Source organism: Phalacrocorax aristotelis, chromosome 3 (assembly GCF_949628215.1).
Source record: "Phalacrocorax aristotelis chromosome 3, bGulAri2.1, whole genome shotgun sequence".
Taxonomy (NCBI): Eukaryota; Metazoa; Chordata; class Aves; order Suliformes; family Phalacrocoracidae; genus Phalacrocorax; species Phalacrocorax aristotelis.
The window spans coordinates 62,957,004-62,974,096 of record NC_134278.1 but is presented as its reverse complement, the minus strand read 5'-3'; the positions used below and the strand labels follow the sequence as shown (position 1 = coordinate 62,974,096).

The 17,093-nt window shown below is 41.6% G+C and overlaps 1 long non-coding RNA gene across 2 annotated transcripts in view; it reads left to right on the top strand.

The window, feature by feature from the left end:
- Positions 1 to 12,519: 12,519 nt before the first annotated feature.
- Positions 12,520 to 17,093, top strand: part of LOC142055768 (uncharacterized) — an 83,493-nt gene continuing 78,919 nt past the window's right edge. For both annotated transcript variants that reach the window (XR_012660035.1, XR_012660036.1), the window contains exons 1-2: positions 12,520 to 12,674; positions 14,815 to 14,874. This is a non-coding gene — a long non-coding RNA (uncharacterized LOC142055768). The remainder of the gene's footprint in view (positions 12,675 to 14,814; positions 14,875 to 17,093) is intronic.

Here is a 17,093-nt window from a genome sequence, read left to right as displayed (position 1 = left end):
ACAAGAAATTCCAGGTAAATCCTCTGTGAACTGCCTGGTGCAGCACCCATGCCAATACATCACATCATCTTTCTATTTCTCCACTCCCCATGCCCTAGCTCACTGTAATCTTTCACCTCTCCTTGGCAGGATGTAGCCAGAGCCCTTTCTGGGCTGCAAGCGCTACGTCGTTCCTGTGTTTCTAGATGTCAGTGGAATGAGTCTTACAGCTAATGGCTCACTGATACATGTAACACAGCCTTGCTTCTACAATTTGTGGTGCAAATTAATGAAGTGCAAACTGGGCTAATTTAAAAGAGACAGACTCTTCTTTGATTAAGGTGCCAGCCAGAGACCCAGGGTATCTGGGCTGATTTTCTGCTATATTGCTGGCATTCTAGGTGACCATAAAAGGGGGATCCTTTCTGCTGCAGCGCCTCGGTGGTGAAAACGGGATGAGAACACTTCCCTGCCCTACAGAAACATTATGAGGGGCTTAGGCACTATGGTAATGGATACCGAGGGTAGCTAAGATAAATAACCTGATAGTTGCAAGAAAATGATTGATGTTAGAATACTACAAATATGTTGAAAGCCTAAAATATCTTTGTGATGTCTCCCCATTTCTTGAAATGCCAATTAACATTTTTCACTCAGATACCTGATGTTTACATTGGCGCATTTTTACACTCACATGTCTTACAAAATGGATACTTGCCTGACTTTGATTTTAGATGAAAGCGCTTGTCCCTCAACCTCATAGTAATTCTGAAAGACAGAAATGTTGCTTTTATAGGAAGAAAAACAATGAGTTTTGATCATGTTAGTAATGAGTGACAAACCGAAAGTTTAATAAACAGACCATGAGTACCATCCACTATAGCACACGTAGCAAATCACCATTGACTAAATTACTCCTAAGTCCCCAGGCTCTCTGTGAAGAAAAATAAAGTGTTACTTTAGTTTCCTGTAATCCTTCCTCAGTAAAAACACAGGATTCCCTTAGGAGAGTTAAAATCCATTACTAGGCTTCTTTATGCCTTTTTGTAACTGATTGTCTCTTCCATGAAGGGCCTTACTTCCTTGAATCAAGAGCCACTGCGGACTGTCATGGTGCACTGGGGCTGCAGAAAAGTCATCTTTTAAGCCCATCTTCTTTCGGTGTCCTCTTTTTTAGCTCCCCGCTTCACCTCACTGGTTTCTAAGACTCCCTCGGTACTTAGCTGGGCAGTAGCTGTGTGCAGGATAACATGCTCTGAAGCATCTCTTTGTACGGGCGTGTGAGGCAGCCAGGCAGGCTCAGTACCCAAAGCAAATTGCTTTGTACCACAAGCAGCATGTAGCTGAATCTGTTAGGAGTTCAGCTTCATTTTCTTCCCTGATAGCAGAGCATACGCTCAGCTCCTCAGGGGAAGTCTAGCTGTTTCTTCTCACCCGAGGTACTGACTACTTTTGTTTCCCATCTCTGTATGCCACCCTTCCCCTTTTCAGTCTGCTTGTCTCACAGCAGATTTGAAATTTTTGAGGTTTCTTCCGTGTAGGGTTGTTTCTCAGTGATTTAAATAGCTGATATAACTTGCACTCTTAAAGGAACTTCTCAAATAATATTCTCTATTTTCCACAACTGAATGGTAAAAGCACACATGTGTAAATCCATAAGCTGCATCTGAGCTGAGTTTGAGCTCCTCGGTACACAAAAAAGAATGCGTTTTTTTATGAATAGGTAAATGTATTTATGAGCACAATTGTACAGGCAGGGCTAAAAAAGGAGGCCCTTTGGTATTAAACTTACTTTAACGTAAGTGGCATGTGCTGATACTTGTTGAATATAGCAACTGTAACAACACCCAAGTAATTTCTTTATTGATTTGTCCCTTCCAATTCTGACCTATCTTTATTACAGGAAAGCTGTAAAATACATATCTTTCTATTTGAAATTCTTTTGTTTTCCTTTTAAGAAATGGATGAGGAAAGCTAAACAGCTCCAGGATATACAACCCTATACAAGGTGTTGGAGAGGGGGGAGGGTGGTTCAGTGATGAATGACCAGTCGTTCAATTGTTTTCTTTCTTGCAGAAATCAGAGACAGAGTACAGTTTATCTTACCCTGACTTTTAGCAAGACAGATTGCCAGACAAAACCCCTGGGTTGAAGTCATCCAACCACCAAGTAGAGTAAAGAGACCATTGCTGTTACCTTTCTAGGACTCACCCCCACCCCCAGTGCCTTTTTAAAGTCTATGGTGTTTCTTTCTGAGGTTGTAACATGAACTTTAGTTACTTTCACACAATTTCTTTGCTCAACGCAACCTGGAATGATTCATTTGGGGCCCGAAACCTCTGCTGTTAGGCTAAGACCAGCTCATCCCTGTGCATCCCTTGCAAACGGCAGTCACTGCCACAGAATCCCCACTTGTGCTGTGTTTAATCTCCCCCCTACTTTCTTTCAGCTGCCACTGAACTTGGTTTCCTCCATTTTGCACCTTTCAGGCCAGCACCACTATACTGGTATCAGCCAAACCTCTCTTTCACTACATGGGTGTGAACGGGGAGAGGAACTGTGTGCCAGAAGAGAAAATCCCTATGTAATGGCAAGCTAACTCCAAGGTGGGCTGTCATTCTCCCAGGTTTTTCCTGCACTTCCCTTTAGTTGTATTTTTCTTATATCACCTCCATTCCAGTCATTTGGAACAATACTTCCGGACAAGACATCCTGAATTTATTCCATCTACATCTGAGAGGCAACATAGGTCTTAAGTGGCCTTAATCATGCTCTGATGGTGCTTATTTCCCTGTGACAACTATAAATGGATCCGTAGCTTAAGTCAGCTCCAGAGAAACTGGGCCAAAGTGCACATTATTGAACTGTGTGATAAAATTCAGAGGAGCACAAAAGGCAGGACAGACAGAAAGAGTTAAAAGGGAAAGATGGTTGCAGTTGCAGTATCTATTACTTGCAGGTGACCGTAATGTGTTTATACAGCTCTTAGGCAGACTAGCGGGTAATTAAAGGGAAGAACTGACATGGGACGCTACACCACCTTATATACTACGGCACGGGGGAAGTCACACAGGTGGAATCGGAAGAAAACAGCAGCAGGTTCCCTCCTCTGCTTTTTTCCATGCTCAATCTCTTCTCTTTTGCAGTTGGAGGGATGCCTAACTAGTCTGCATTACTGTGAGGGAGTTAAAGTTAGGGTCCTAATCGATCTTGCAGCATTACTGACAAACACCTTTGCCAGGCTGCAGTTCAGTGGGACGTACCCTCATCAGCATAAATCCGTCCCATGAGCTCTTTGTTACCTGCCTATTCCTATAGCTATAGACTCAGACTTGCCTTCTGGTGAGACCAAGCATAGATTTGAGTGCTTGTCTAAGCCACAGATGACCAGCTCCTGGGTGGGTAGAGAAGTCTTGGCAACTATGTGATTTCTGTGCATGTTTGTGATCGGGGGAGTGATTACCTGTTCTCTGGCCATGTGAGGGGTCAGAGAAGCCCATCCTCCCTCTGGACTGCCCAGACCGCACAGCCAATTTGTCAAGAATCCCATAGGATAAATAGCTGTCTCCAGAGACCTTTATAGTGACAAATCCAAATAAATCAGAGTCACTTTTACTGAGCACTTCAGCAGACAGCTCAGATTTAATGAATCAGCCTTCAGACCCCCAAGGAAGATTTTCTTTCCCAAGCCCAAGGGGAACAAATAAGTGCCAAAATTTGCTTACAGGGTAAAACTCTATCAATCCAGCCTGTGATATTTTGTGATTGCAGTTACCAAAACCACTAACAGTGTTTTCAAGAGCACTGGGATTTCAGCAAAGAGCTCTCAGTATCTGAATGATCAGTGTGCTCAGTGCAGAGAAAAAGAGGCTGCAATGGATGAGCTGATTTTCCTCATCAGTGATCGGGGATGGACTTCGCATTCCTTTACTAGTGCCCTTCTGCACTTTTGGCTGGAACTCCCCACCAACTTAAGAAAAGAAAAGAAAAGAAAAGAAAAGAAAAGAAGAGAAGAGAAGAGAAGAGAAGAGAAGAGAAGAGAAGAGAAGAGAAGAGAAGAGAAGAGAAGAGGAGAAGAGAAGAGGAGAAGAGAAGAGAAGAGGAGAAGAGAAGAGGAGAAGAGAAGAGAAGAAGAGAAGAGAAGAGAAGAGAAGAGAAGAAAAGAAAAGAAAAGAAAAGAAAAGAAAAGAAAAGAAAAGAAAAGAAAAGAAAAGAAAAGAAAAGAAAAGAAAAGAAAAGAAAAGAAAAGAAAAGAAAAGAAAAGAAAAGAAAAGAAAAGAAAAGAAAAGAAAAGAAAAGAAAAGAAAAGAAAAGAAAAGAAAAGAAAAGAAAAGAAAAGAAAAGAAAAGAAAAGAAAAGAAATCAACTGTAAAACCCACCACCACTAAAACTCATCACACAGATAAAACGTTGCAGGGTAGTCATCGTGGGTCATTCAAACAGTCTTAAGGCTTAACATCTTGATCCCCTCTAAAAACTTCCTTCTCCAGTTCCTTCCCCCCTTTGGGATCCATCCAGATGCCTACTCAAATACCTGCTGGCGCCAGAGGAAATTCTCCTGTAACGGATACCCTGCGATGTAAAACCAATATTTTGTTTCCAGGGTCATCCCTTTCACACCCCCACAGATCCTCTTGCTTCACCAACCTGCCTCTTGGTCAAGCCAAAACATGAGAAATCGGGAATCTGAAGGCTGGGATTTCGGAGCGGTTTAATAGACTTGGTGATTGCTAGCCCACACATTTCCTCAGCTTCCTCCTCCCATTGTGGTAGCCTCGTCCAGTAATTTATGTCAGGTTAACAGGCTGCTGGGTAGATACCTCTGCTCACAGCTCAGCGAAGAGAGAGAAAGAGAGTAATTTAACCTGACCCAAAGTGTTCATAATGATCAGACTGGTGACACCTTTTCAGATAGGATAATACCTAATATGAAGGCCTGACAACGTTAAGAAGCATCTTTCAGTGGTAGGGTGTAAGTGAGTGCATCAGGATCCAGTCCCAAGTAAAAGAGTTAATTAAAAAGCAGGTTTCAGTATCACTCGTGCAAACAAAAAGGCAGAGACATTTCATTTGTGGTGGTTCCTCATCACTTTTTTAGGGAATTGTGTTGGCAATAAGAAGTGGGTCAGTGTTTGGAATTTGATCAGGAACGTCTTGGTTCGACACTTTATCCCGTTCTACTTCTGGTTTTTATTTGTGCTCTCTGGCTGTTCATACACTTTATATAATGATGAGCAAATTGCTTTATCTTAATGTGTTGCAATATAATGAGCTTTGTTAATCATCATATGGGATACATGAGAAGGAGTTCTTCAGGAAGGAGTGAAAAAAACCACTCTTTTAAAGTGTCATTTTAGGTGCTCATTTCCTCATTTAGCCTTATAATACATAATATGGGCAATACCTCCAGGATAATAATTGGAAAAATAATAAAGATATTTACTTAAATAAAATAGATAATCTTGCCTTTTATGTAAGTTTAATGATGCTAAGTGCAAGGATAAAATAACAAGGACTCATTTCAGGACCCTATAATTGGATTGCAACTTAATTTTATTTAAGGAACTTTGTCTTTTTAAATTTTCGTCATGAAGGAAACAGAATAGCTGACTTCTTTCTCCTTTCAATCTTTTAAATAAAAAGTAATACACAAACAAATATTCTTTTGTCCCTGACTGAAAAAAGAACCCATAAAAGAAATTTTTACAAAATGGCTGCATGTAAGACTTTGCTATGGAGTGGGCAATTTATTGCACTAGAAATTTGTCATCCAAAGTCCTGGAGAATATGCCAGAATGCTTGTTCACTTCTTAAAAAGTCTCTTCCATCCTGACATAATATATTGCATAAAGTGCAGGAGAACAAGAGTAAAAATGTGTTTTTTTAATGATTAAGGACTGATCTTGTTCCAATTGAGTCAATGGCAAAACTCCATGGAATTGAGCTGAATATATGGGTATAGATAAGATGTTGTTTACTGTGCTTTTGCTTTTTCTGAGAGCAAAATGTAAATGAAATATATTCCTTGCACAAATTAGATTATCCCAATTCATCTGCTGACTCCTACTTAAAACAGAGCACAGGGATCTCTCCATGTTCCCCAGGAGCTGCAAGCCCTTATATACATGCAGTCTTAAGGACACTCTTGCCACTGTGTGAATTGGCTGTTGCACCGAAGAAGGAATTAACAGCCAGGGAACAAGAGTTTATGAGATTTTGCCTGTGTATATAAATGAATGTAACATTAGTAAGTTCTCCCAGCCTTCCTTCAGCTGCAGTTACAATTTTTTTTAAAAGCAACACATATCTTTGTGCAGAGTCTTGCCTGGTTTTAACACAGCTATGAGGAGGGGGCAAGCAAAGTTTTCCTCTGTGTACCACGTTTGAGCTGGGAAGTGAGCAGAGAGAGCATGAGCTGCATCATTTGTGCTGCAGCTCACCCCTCAACAACTGGGTGAGCACTGGCTGAAAAACTAAAGAGAGAAGTAAACAGCCTTGAGTTAGGTTCTGACAGTATCAGCCAGGTAATGCACATGGTAGAGATGGACAGAGATTGTACCAGCAGTGGCAGTTATTCCTTCCAAGGAAGAAAACAGGAGCAGAGACAGCACCATGCCTCTGCAAGTCCTTGATTTTCCTGAATCACCTTTTTGGGAGGTAAAACTCTCAGTTTGCACATCTTAGAGTTGAGACTCGACCAGTCCCTTGTAAGATGAAAAAGAAGAATTTTCCAAGAGGGCTCTCATTTTTGTTAACAAAACCTTTGGAAGACAAGCAAACAATCTGACAAACTGCACCTAATTGCTACAGTGGCACAAAACATTAGTCAGCTTTTATAATGCCTTACCAGCTGCCATGGAGTTGCATGAAAAAATAATTACCTCTGAAACAGGAGGTAGGGAACAGTGCTGCAACTGCTATAGAGCGATGTTATTAGGAAGTGTGAAGGAGTAGAAGGGAGTTGTTTACGATAACCTGACCAAATGATTCCTAAGTTGTTGGCCGTACAATTCATCAGCCTATCAGGTAAAAAGTGCAAGGCAAAGCGAATCAATACAGTTGCCCCCTTCCCTCTCTGGCCCATCCTGGTGGGTGATAGAGCATAACAGTGTTGGTTTTGACATTATTAGGTTATCCTGAAAATAAATCACTTTCAAAAAGGTGAATAATTGGACAGAGCTTAGTGCTGACAAGCAGAAGGTTGGAGGCGGGGGGGATGGCGGTGAGGGGAAGAGGGCAGGGGGGCTGCGGTGTCAGAGCCGCAAACCCATTCCAGGAGGCCACCAGCATGTGAGGAGCTGTAAGTCTCATTCTGGTTTGTACTTTGGCAAATGAGTGCATTTTTTGGTCTGATAAGTATCAATCTGCATTTATGATTTCTGAAACTATTTTTGATCAAGCAGAGAAATGAGACGTACCTTTTCATGTAATCTAAACTGTGAGAGGTATACCCCTGCCCAATAAAATTAAAAGGTAGTAAATTTTGTCCCTATAAAAGGAAATCCCCACTTTTCACAATATTTATCTAATCTGTGGAGTTCACTGCCAGAAGTGGTCATCAAGATAATATATTGTGGCTGGACTCTTAAAAGAGCTAGATAACTTTATGATCATCAGCAATATCTGTAACTATGCAAATGAAGATCATTATAATGGTAATCCAACCTCATATTTTACAGCATGGAATAAACCCCTTTGGGACACAGGAAAGACCAGATAATTGCCTAGTTAGCTGATAGGTGGTTTTAATCCTTCTTCAGACACCTAAGAGACAGGGCACCATTAGACATGGGATACCAGACTATTTGCTTGTATCTGCTCCCACCAAAGACCATGGCAATATTTCAAAGGTTTGATGTGAACTGGAACTTCCTGTGGACGTGTCTGAAGGTTTGGTGCCAGTAGTGGGTTGTGATTTGTCATTTTTGTAATGAAAATGTAATGAGGTTGATCTACTATTCCTATAAAGTTTTCTGATTGTGAGTGCTGTGGTTCTGGCACTGCACTGGCATTTAAGGAATATAGGTTCACATCCTAATGCCCAGACATTTGCAATGTGATCATGAGTAAATCGTGCATAGCTGCATTACACATTAGCTTCCCCTCTCAAAATGAGTGTAAGAATAGGCTTTCCTTCATCCAATGTCTTTCTGTGTCATCCATTCCATCTTAGCTTGTCTAGGTGAGGACTCTTATAGTAATTTTATACAGTATCTGACAGAAAGACACAGCTTGCATCCTGAATTTCTTTGGGTTTTGCTCATGCAACTCGCCATTGCAATCAATTCATTTAATTTTGATCTTTACAAGACTTTCAGAGGTACGCCCAGCCTGTTTGTGGCACCAATCTACTAATGTCTTCACTGCTCAAGGAAGACACTATGTTTGGGGATGAAATAGTGAAAACGATCCTGAAAATGCAGTTCCATGTAGTGTAAAATTCCATCTCCTTCTTCCTTCTCCCTCTTATATTCTAGCAGGTACTTAAGGGACATTCAGAAAGCTGTCTTCCAAGAGGTCCCCTCCCAAACACCCCCCTAAATGTCACAGTTCCTCACTGTGTATGCTGGTGGTGTGGAGATGGGAACACAAGGGGCAGAATAACAGAGGATGTCAGGGAATTGGGTGAAACATCCACATCTTTTCCCAGCCTTTTTAACATTTCTGAGAAAGTCCTTCTCATTTGGAAAAGGCATGGCAGGGAATTTAGGAGGGGAAAACGTCAATGAAGCAAGCCATGACACATCAACTGTTAAGGCTCCACAAAAGTCCAAAATGAGTCCTCCTCCAAGGGAGCTCTTATAAAGCGGTGCATTTTGCTACCCCAGACGTGGTTCTTCCACATGCCAAACCCTGTGGTGGCAGACCCACTTGAAAAGATCCCCAAGAGACGAGAGTCTTTGCTGCTTCTTCCCATCCTCCTCCCTGCAGTGCTGGAGTTTACGGTCTGCTCCACTGTGATGAGTCAACTGTTTGGGTGGCTGTGCTCCCAACCAGATTCGTCATAGTGTCTGCTTTCAAAACAGAAGAGAAAGATGCCTCTTTTCTTACTTCTTCTTTTTTTTTTTTTTTTTTTAAACAGACCATTCCCCAGGTCTGGTTTGGAGTTCAGCTACCCCAGCCATCGATTTGGCTTGACCGAGGGGAGGTAACCCCTGTCAAGCAAGGAAGGAATCCCTTAACACTTCTCTGCTTTTAAAGAATTCATGCCCTGGAAAAACACCCTCCTGTTAGATAAGGAGCAACCCAGAAAAGCCACAGTCCATGAAAAGGGGAGGGATATTTCAGGCCACACTGCTATTCTAATAGAACTATTCAAATTCATTATCACTGCATGATACAATCAGTCCTATATAGTTATCAGGATTTGGGGCTGTTTTCTTTTTCTGCCACTGACAAATAGGCCAAAGTAAACCAGATCACTGATAAGACAGACCCCTGGGAAGATGTTCTGCCACACTTGATGCATGGATAGGGCTTTTTGTTCATCACTCAGATGATTTTGTCTTGCAGAATCTGTTTATTTTCCCTCTTCTTTCATTGCCCAAGTTTGAAAGCAGCCTGAAATAGAATAGGATTTATGCTATGATCTGCAAACCCTGAACTCTTTATTTAGGAGACTCAAAGACTATAAGGCCGAGAGAGGCCTTTGGTATCCTCTTGTCTGACCTCTGCTACAACCCAGGCCATTAGCTTTCTCTGACTTAATTCTTGTTTGGTCTATCTACTGGAAAAACATCCAGTCCTGATTTAAGGATTGTGAGTGGTGGAGAGAATTCATCACAACTCTCTGAACTGTTCTTATGGTCAGTTACCCCATCTGTTAGAAAAATTTCCATGTACTTCAGTTTAGATTTGCTGAGCTTCAATTCCCAGCCATTGGCTCTCATCCCTGCTGCGCCTTTGTAACCCTAGATTTCCATCAGGAGTCAGCTCAGAGAATGGGGTGGTAATTAGGCACATATATATCACTTAGAGATATTTTCAGTCAGACTGCCTCCTGAGCAGCAATGGGGTCTGAACGGAGTAATTTAAAGGTTTTCTGAGAAATAGATTAGAATTTATTATCATTCCAAATACTGTTTACATTTGCTGTCATTTGAATTACAGGCATATGATTTTCCAATATCTGTGGACATGTAACTCCCAGCAGTTGCTTTTAAGGATCGCTAGGTGAATTTTTAAATGAGAAGTGGCCTGTTACCCAGAATTGCAGAGGACCCACATTTGCCATTGTTGTCAGCTGAATTAGACCAAAATATTTTATTTGGAAAGAGAATTCAGCAAGTGAATTCACCAAAGTGAATTCAGCTATCAGACTTCTGGTGTTATGAATGTATGAATTACAGTTGATAAAGGGACTTGAGATCTGTTTCTGAAAGGTGCTTTCATGATATTACAAGATGTTTCTCTGATGTGATGACCACTTTCCCAAGGATGCTCTTTCAAACACTGTCCATACCCAGGGAAGCATGAGAAGATGGCAGAGGTAAATTGGGAGGATCCAGAACAGCCAATTACCCATAATTTGCCTTTTTAATTATTCTCTCTGACAGTATTATGTAACCTTACTCTTTCTAGGGGAACATCCACTGGCACTGAACCATATTTACTTCAGATGATGCTTTCTGATCTGATTACATATAATATTTTAATTTTCTAGTTACGTATAATATTTTCATTGCCTAGTTATTGTTATGCTCCCTGGCCTCTGCTCCTCAGCTATGGATTTGGCTATTGCCGCATCTTGTACACCAATTGTACACCAATAATTTCTCTCCTGAGCCTTGTCCCCTTTGATCACAAATACTCTTGCCCTTTTTTTCCTGTAATCTGGGAAATCTGGGGGAACACAGGGAAACCTCCACTGCCTGGTGACTGATCTGGCTAATCTCCTCTGTGGGAAGGCTCCTTTACTTCTGTCCTCAGCTGAGGTGAAGGGAAGACAAAGTTTTGAGCCTGCAGTGTATCATTCCTGTAACAGAAACTAAACTGGCACTGAGAAGAGTTCCCTGAGTATTTCTTGAGACTTGATTCTTTAAGAGTCTTTGGATGGGAAGTCCCTGAGAAATCTGAAAAAAGAGGGACTCGAAGATCAAAGACCAGGAGAAAGAAACAAAGCATGCGTGCTTGATCCCTGAACTGCTTTCTGCTATAGGCACTGGTGCATCTTCCACTGGGGGAGGAGATCTGGAAATTGAAGACAGGTTTTCAAAAGACGTATTGGAACAGAAGTGGTAGTGTGAGTACTTAAGCAGCAAAACATAATTCCATAACCCTTTATGGCACTACCTCTTCTGATCTATTTTCCTAACTCAAAAAGCCACAGTCCTGTGAGGGCCAGAGCAGGGACAAAAGAGTTGTCAGGGGTCAGTTGCCTTGCCTCGGTTGCTAGACTGCTGGGGACATAGCATGCAGGGTAGATAGATAGGATGTTTCATAACAGATGCAGGAGTAGGCATTCAGACCTCTTTACTCCCATGCATAGTTGTCCCCAGGTAGGAACAGCTGCTGTCCACATTTCTCTCTTGTGTTGCTTAGTCCTGCTAGCTCATGAGGCCAGGACAGACTGTGAGTTGGATCAGGGGAGTTTTCCCCAGTGGATTATGCCACAAGCCAGTGAAGAATTGGCAAGGCATGAGAAAATGCGCTGTGCCATGTGTCCTCTCCCATGCAGAGCAAGGAGAATTGCTGGCCTAGGAGGGAGCTGTACTGGGCTGATGCCAACTGGGAGTTTTCCTTTGCAGATGATGAATTCTCAGTAGCTATTTAAGATCAGCCCAGACAGGGGTAGGGAGGAAGGGGAGAACCTGGCCCACAGGTTGTTCAGTGCTACTTCCATGAAGGAAACCGGCTACACCAGAACCAATCCACCAGCATAACTGAGCAGACAGCTTGGTGAAAAGGACTAAATCTGCGTTCAAGTGAAGACAGCAGTTAATATCTTGTTGTCACCCTTGGGACTGAAATATAGTCATACCACTCTAACCATTAGTATAGGGTTTTTTTCAGTGCTACTTGACAACAGATTGGTGCTGGGGTGAAGAACATTTAAATAACAAGCAAATTTAAATATAGCTAATTTGCAATGAAACCCTGTAGATGTTCCAGCTAACGATGCTTGATCATCCATTGAGAAATGCCATGTTGCCATTGATGTGACAGAGATGCAAGGACAACTTACTTTTTGAAGTTACAATGGGATGGTTTGGGGTTTTTTTTGTCAGTCAAGTTGGTGCAGTAGGAATTAATACTACATGTGAATGAACAATAATAATTGTTATGCTCTACAGTTAGAAGTTCCAGTGTTTTTTGTTTATTTAATAATTTTCTGGAATAGTTCACAGACGTTGGCTCCCATTGTCCAAATATTTCATTTAGAGTCAACTTTATAGCTGTCCTGAAATGTAACTGGTCATCTGGCTGAAACCAGAAGGCAGCCAATTAAATTCACAGGAAAACATTAATCTGGGCTGAAGAATTCAGAGCACATGTGTGCAATCATTCCTCCTTTTACGTATGCTTTCTGTTCTTCCCCTGCTCCTGCTCCCCCAGCTCCCACCCCCTGCTTCTTGTTTCACCGGTCGAAGGAGAACGTGCCAACTCTAACAGCACTGTCCGAGGGAAAGGAAAATTAACACCAGCTTTACTTTTGTGCATTCAGGACCCTGTCCAAGAAGGCCACAAGAGTAAAAGTGAGTTTTTCTCCTGCTTTTACCAGGCCTGGGATCTGGCCCAAGCGTTGTATTGCTAACACGTATCAGTTCAGGGTGTGAGGACGGAGGAGGCAGGAGCCAGGGCGTGGGTGGCAATGAATGAACCGCAGGCTGGAAGGGAGGAAAAAATTGGAGAGGGAGGGCTCGCAGGAACTGGGGAGGAAGAGAGGGGAAGTTGGGCAAGCTGGGAGCAGGAGCAGAGATTTGGAACCATGACGACATACTATCTCTTTGGCTGGGAGCTGAGGATGGTCTCCTTACTCCTCTGCTGTCAGTAAACATCTGCAAACACCCACTGGAAATGTGTATTTCTCGTCTCCTTCTCCCTTCTGTTTCATTCTGCAAAGAGTCTCCCGGCTCTACTGTGAACTTCAGCAGGGGAGAGATGCGCTGTGACTGCAAGGGGGTCATGCTCTTCCAGCAGGCCAAGCTGGGGTCACCCTTCTTCCACCTCCTGGCATCTCAGGACAAAAACAGATATGATATTTTTCCAGGGAAGGGATTGCATCAAAAACCAAAGAGACTTATGTTAAAAGGGCATCCAGATGACAAATTTAAGCATTTTCCATCCAGGAAATACCATAAAGGATGGTACACTCTCATCTTGAATGATAGCTCTGCAGCACAGGACAGGGTAGTCTACAGGACCTAGTGTGGCAGAAGGTGGTAAATGGGTGGTAAATAAGGTGGGAGAAGATTAAAGTGCCTAGTTAATGTTCATGACAAAAATTATTCCACCCATTGCCTGTGCCAGAATGCTCCTAAGAAATGCTGGATCCTTGGTTTCCAAAATCAAGAATCTAAAAGTTAAATAGATAATTGTGTATTCCACCATTTGCCGGGGTGCCACTCATGGTTCCTAGGCTGGACTTGCAGAAGTGCACAGATCTCAGCAAGAGTCTTGGCATGATCTGAGCTTAAGAGGCATTATAAAAATGCTTCACACGTTGGAGAATCGGATCCTGGCTGTTGAGAGGCCTGCCATTCTCTGGGCATTAGGATTCTCATCTTTAACTGTGAATAGTTACATTGCCAATTTATGGGTTACAAGTTTCACAGTATGATGTTTCAGTGTCTCTCAGGGTTAGAAGTGATCTGCACATGCATGGAAAGCTGTTGGAGAGTAATAAAATGCACAGATTTATATATACATATATGTGTGTGTATATATATGCATACGCTATATATAGTATTCATGACCACTGGATGAGAGGTAATAGAAAAGCTATACTATCCCATCCATAAGAGCCTATGTGGAATAAGGGACTCTGCCATAATAATACCATGATTACATTTGGCCCTTTTTAATACCCTTTTTGATGGACACAAAGATAAAAGGTTGAATGGGGAAATACATAATCTTCTCAACACCAGAGGGAGCTCATCTGGGATATCATCCACTTGTTGGCAAAGGGAGTGTTCTTTATTCTGAATATATCCTCCAAATATTGATCTTTTTTTCTCTCTCTCTCGCACACACACGCACATGCACACACACACACGCGCACACACACTGACGTTATATCAACCACCACAGATCCACACCACTTATGCGCATGTGTGTGTATATAACCAAAGTTGCGCGATGTAGTGTGCTTTATGCTTTTTGTTTTGATTTGGTTATTTAATTCATAATTCAGTTGAGATCTGAGATACAAATGCTAAGTAGTTTTTTGGCTTGATGTCATACAAAGTCTTAACACAATGCTTTTGCTTATGGCCTCCAGCCAATGTGTATGCCTTGCACGTCATTTGTGGATGCTCTCAGGAAAGAATGTGCAGAATTGCATTTATTTTTTGGCATTATGGGTTGTATGAAAGCTACTTTAATGCTTATTCTAGGCCAGCTATTAAAAAAAAACGTAATACTACTTGAATTTTATAAACAAGGGTTTAAACAGGGCTGGTTTATGTTATTGTTACTTACATTTTACATTGAAAAGGCAACATACTGGTCATCAGAAGTCAAACTCAGCTTTTGCTTCCTAGCAAATATATTAGTTACAGGTATGGTGAAAGCTTTTCTTACTGTTGAGCCCAGTTGTTTCTGACAGAAGGCACACAAGTTACAAATAGTATGCAGGTCTCATTTATTTAGAAGTTTTGCTGTTCGTTCCAGAGAAGGAAGAATGAAGTACAAATGGGAAGGACTATTCATAGGGCAAAATCTACCTCGACTGTAAGTAAGCATTTTGGGGCCATGGGCTTCATTTTCACTCTAGAGATGTGAAACACTCGTCAGTAAAAGCTTTCTGACTGGTGCTCTCTGCAGTATCACATGGAAGATATGGTTTTAGCAACTACATACAAACCTGAATATTCCAGGAGTTCAAAAAGGGGGATGGCTGGAGGGGTAAATGCCTTGGCTGCCTGGAGCATGAAACAAAGTGTATCCATGTTCAATGCCTGAAAACTAGTGTCTAGGAGCTGAGATGTGGACCTCAGTCTGAACATAGCTTCTCCATTTCAGAAGCTTTCCCCAAACTGCATGGCAGCTCCTGACCTGTTCCTGCAGTCCTAGTTCCTGTCACAACTGGTGGCACCAGGAGTACAACCATTTCTGAGATATGTCACAGCAGATGCTACAAACAGATGGAATTTTGGGGTGAAAGGTGTCAATGTTCGACCACTCAACCCTCACAGCTTTGTCCTGGCAATCTTTTGTCTTAAAAGAAGGGAGAAAAAAATGGCTCGGGGTCTTTAGGTTACAGCTCTGTGATGCCCCCCTATTCACAACCCAAAGTGAGCAGCACCATCTCATCTTAGTGGTTTGGCTTGCTCGAAGGAATATTGCTGTAATATACAACAGACAGAGGCTGCTCTAATTTACAGCTGTCTGCAGGCTTACTAGCAACCAGCAGGCAGGACTGCTAGCTTTCCCATATGTGTTTCTTCCTCCTTCCAATCCAGTCCTTGGCAGAAACTAAGGCTTAAAGGAAAGAAGGGGAAGAGCTTGAGGTGATCCTGTTCAGAGGCAGTTTGTTCCCCCTCAAGCAGCCTAGAGATCCCACAGCAGAAAGGAAGGCTAATAACATTACCAACTTCACCTGGTAACATTGATGTGATAAATACCTGCAAAATGGCAATGAATATTGAGAGCTGAGAAATACAGTGAGTGATGTTGTATGAAATGAAGAGTCCTGTGAACTCAGGGAGGGATGACAAGCACTGGAGTAGCGTGGACCATTTGGCTTGGAGATGAACAGGTTGTGTACTAAAATACCTATTAAACCTAAGCTCTAGCAACCACTTTAAAATGCCATCTATTCAATTGATTCTGAAGTGACTTTCAAGTGTGAATATAATTAGTTCTATAAAAAGAGAAAATGAGATAAGCAAGCATGTTGCTTAAGTACAGCCTTCAATGACTATAGGGCTGTGTAGCTGTGCTAACTCAAGGTTATTGATTCAGAAACAAACAATGGCTTCTTTAGATTTTCCTGTGAACAGGTGAAAAAATCACCTAGAACAACCTCATGTATGCATTAAGTCAGAGCAAAATATGCTTGGTTATATCAGTTGAAGAAATGGTTGGAATATTTTTGTGTAGTGGGGAAAGGACCAAGAACTCATTTTTTTACCTTAAAACATTCCTGATTCCAAGAACTTTAATTTTGAATACTTCAGGTGACTTTTTTTTTTTTGTATAGTTGGATGTGAAGGTTGCTAAAAGAAATCTTATGGGAATGCTTGTTATTGTCTGATCATCTAAGTACTTTTAGTCAAAGAGGTTTCAAGTCAAACAGCTAGACATTTGTGTGTTTCCTCTGAATTTCCAAGCTGGATATGCCTGACATTTTGTAGAATGCTATTACCTTGTTTTTTTTCAATGTTTGATGGCTTTACAGTTTCTTAGCTCCCTGTCCTCCAGACTTCTTTTCTAAGCAGCTATTGCTGCTCTCTGTCTACCTCCACACTAGCTTCTTCAAGCAAACAGCTTAAAATCCCTCTATTGAATGCAATGCTAAACACTTTACTATTTGTTGCAAGAGAAGGGGGGACTTCCATCAAAAGAAGACTGGAGCCTCATCAGTGATGGTTTTTAAGGAGCTGTTGAACAAGCAAGTGTCTGGAATGAAACAGATGTAATTGAACCTCTTCTTAGGCAGAGGAGTGTTGCAGATGATGTCTGAAGATCCCTTTGATTCTTGAAATACTTTCTATCATTCTAAAATATAAATATTTAAATTCCATAAGTATTTTTAAAAATAATTTCTAGAATTTGGTAGCATAGCTACATAGCTAAAAACCTATTTGGAGATACATAATTCTGCTACATTGCATGATTTTTTCTTTTTTTCTTTTTGTTAATGGCTGCTGAAGAAAGCTTATTACTTGATGTTTTTGTATAATGATGCTGTTACCACCTTCATTAAATCCTCTGGCACTTTGCCAAAG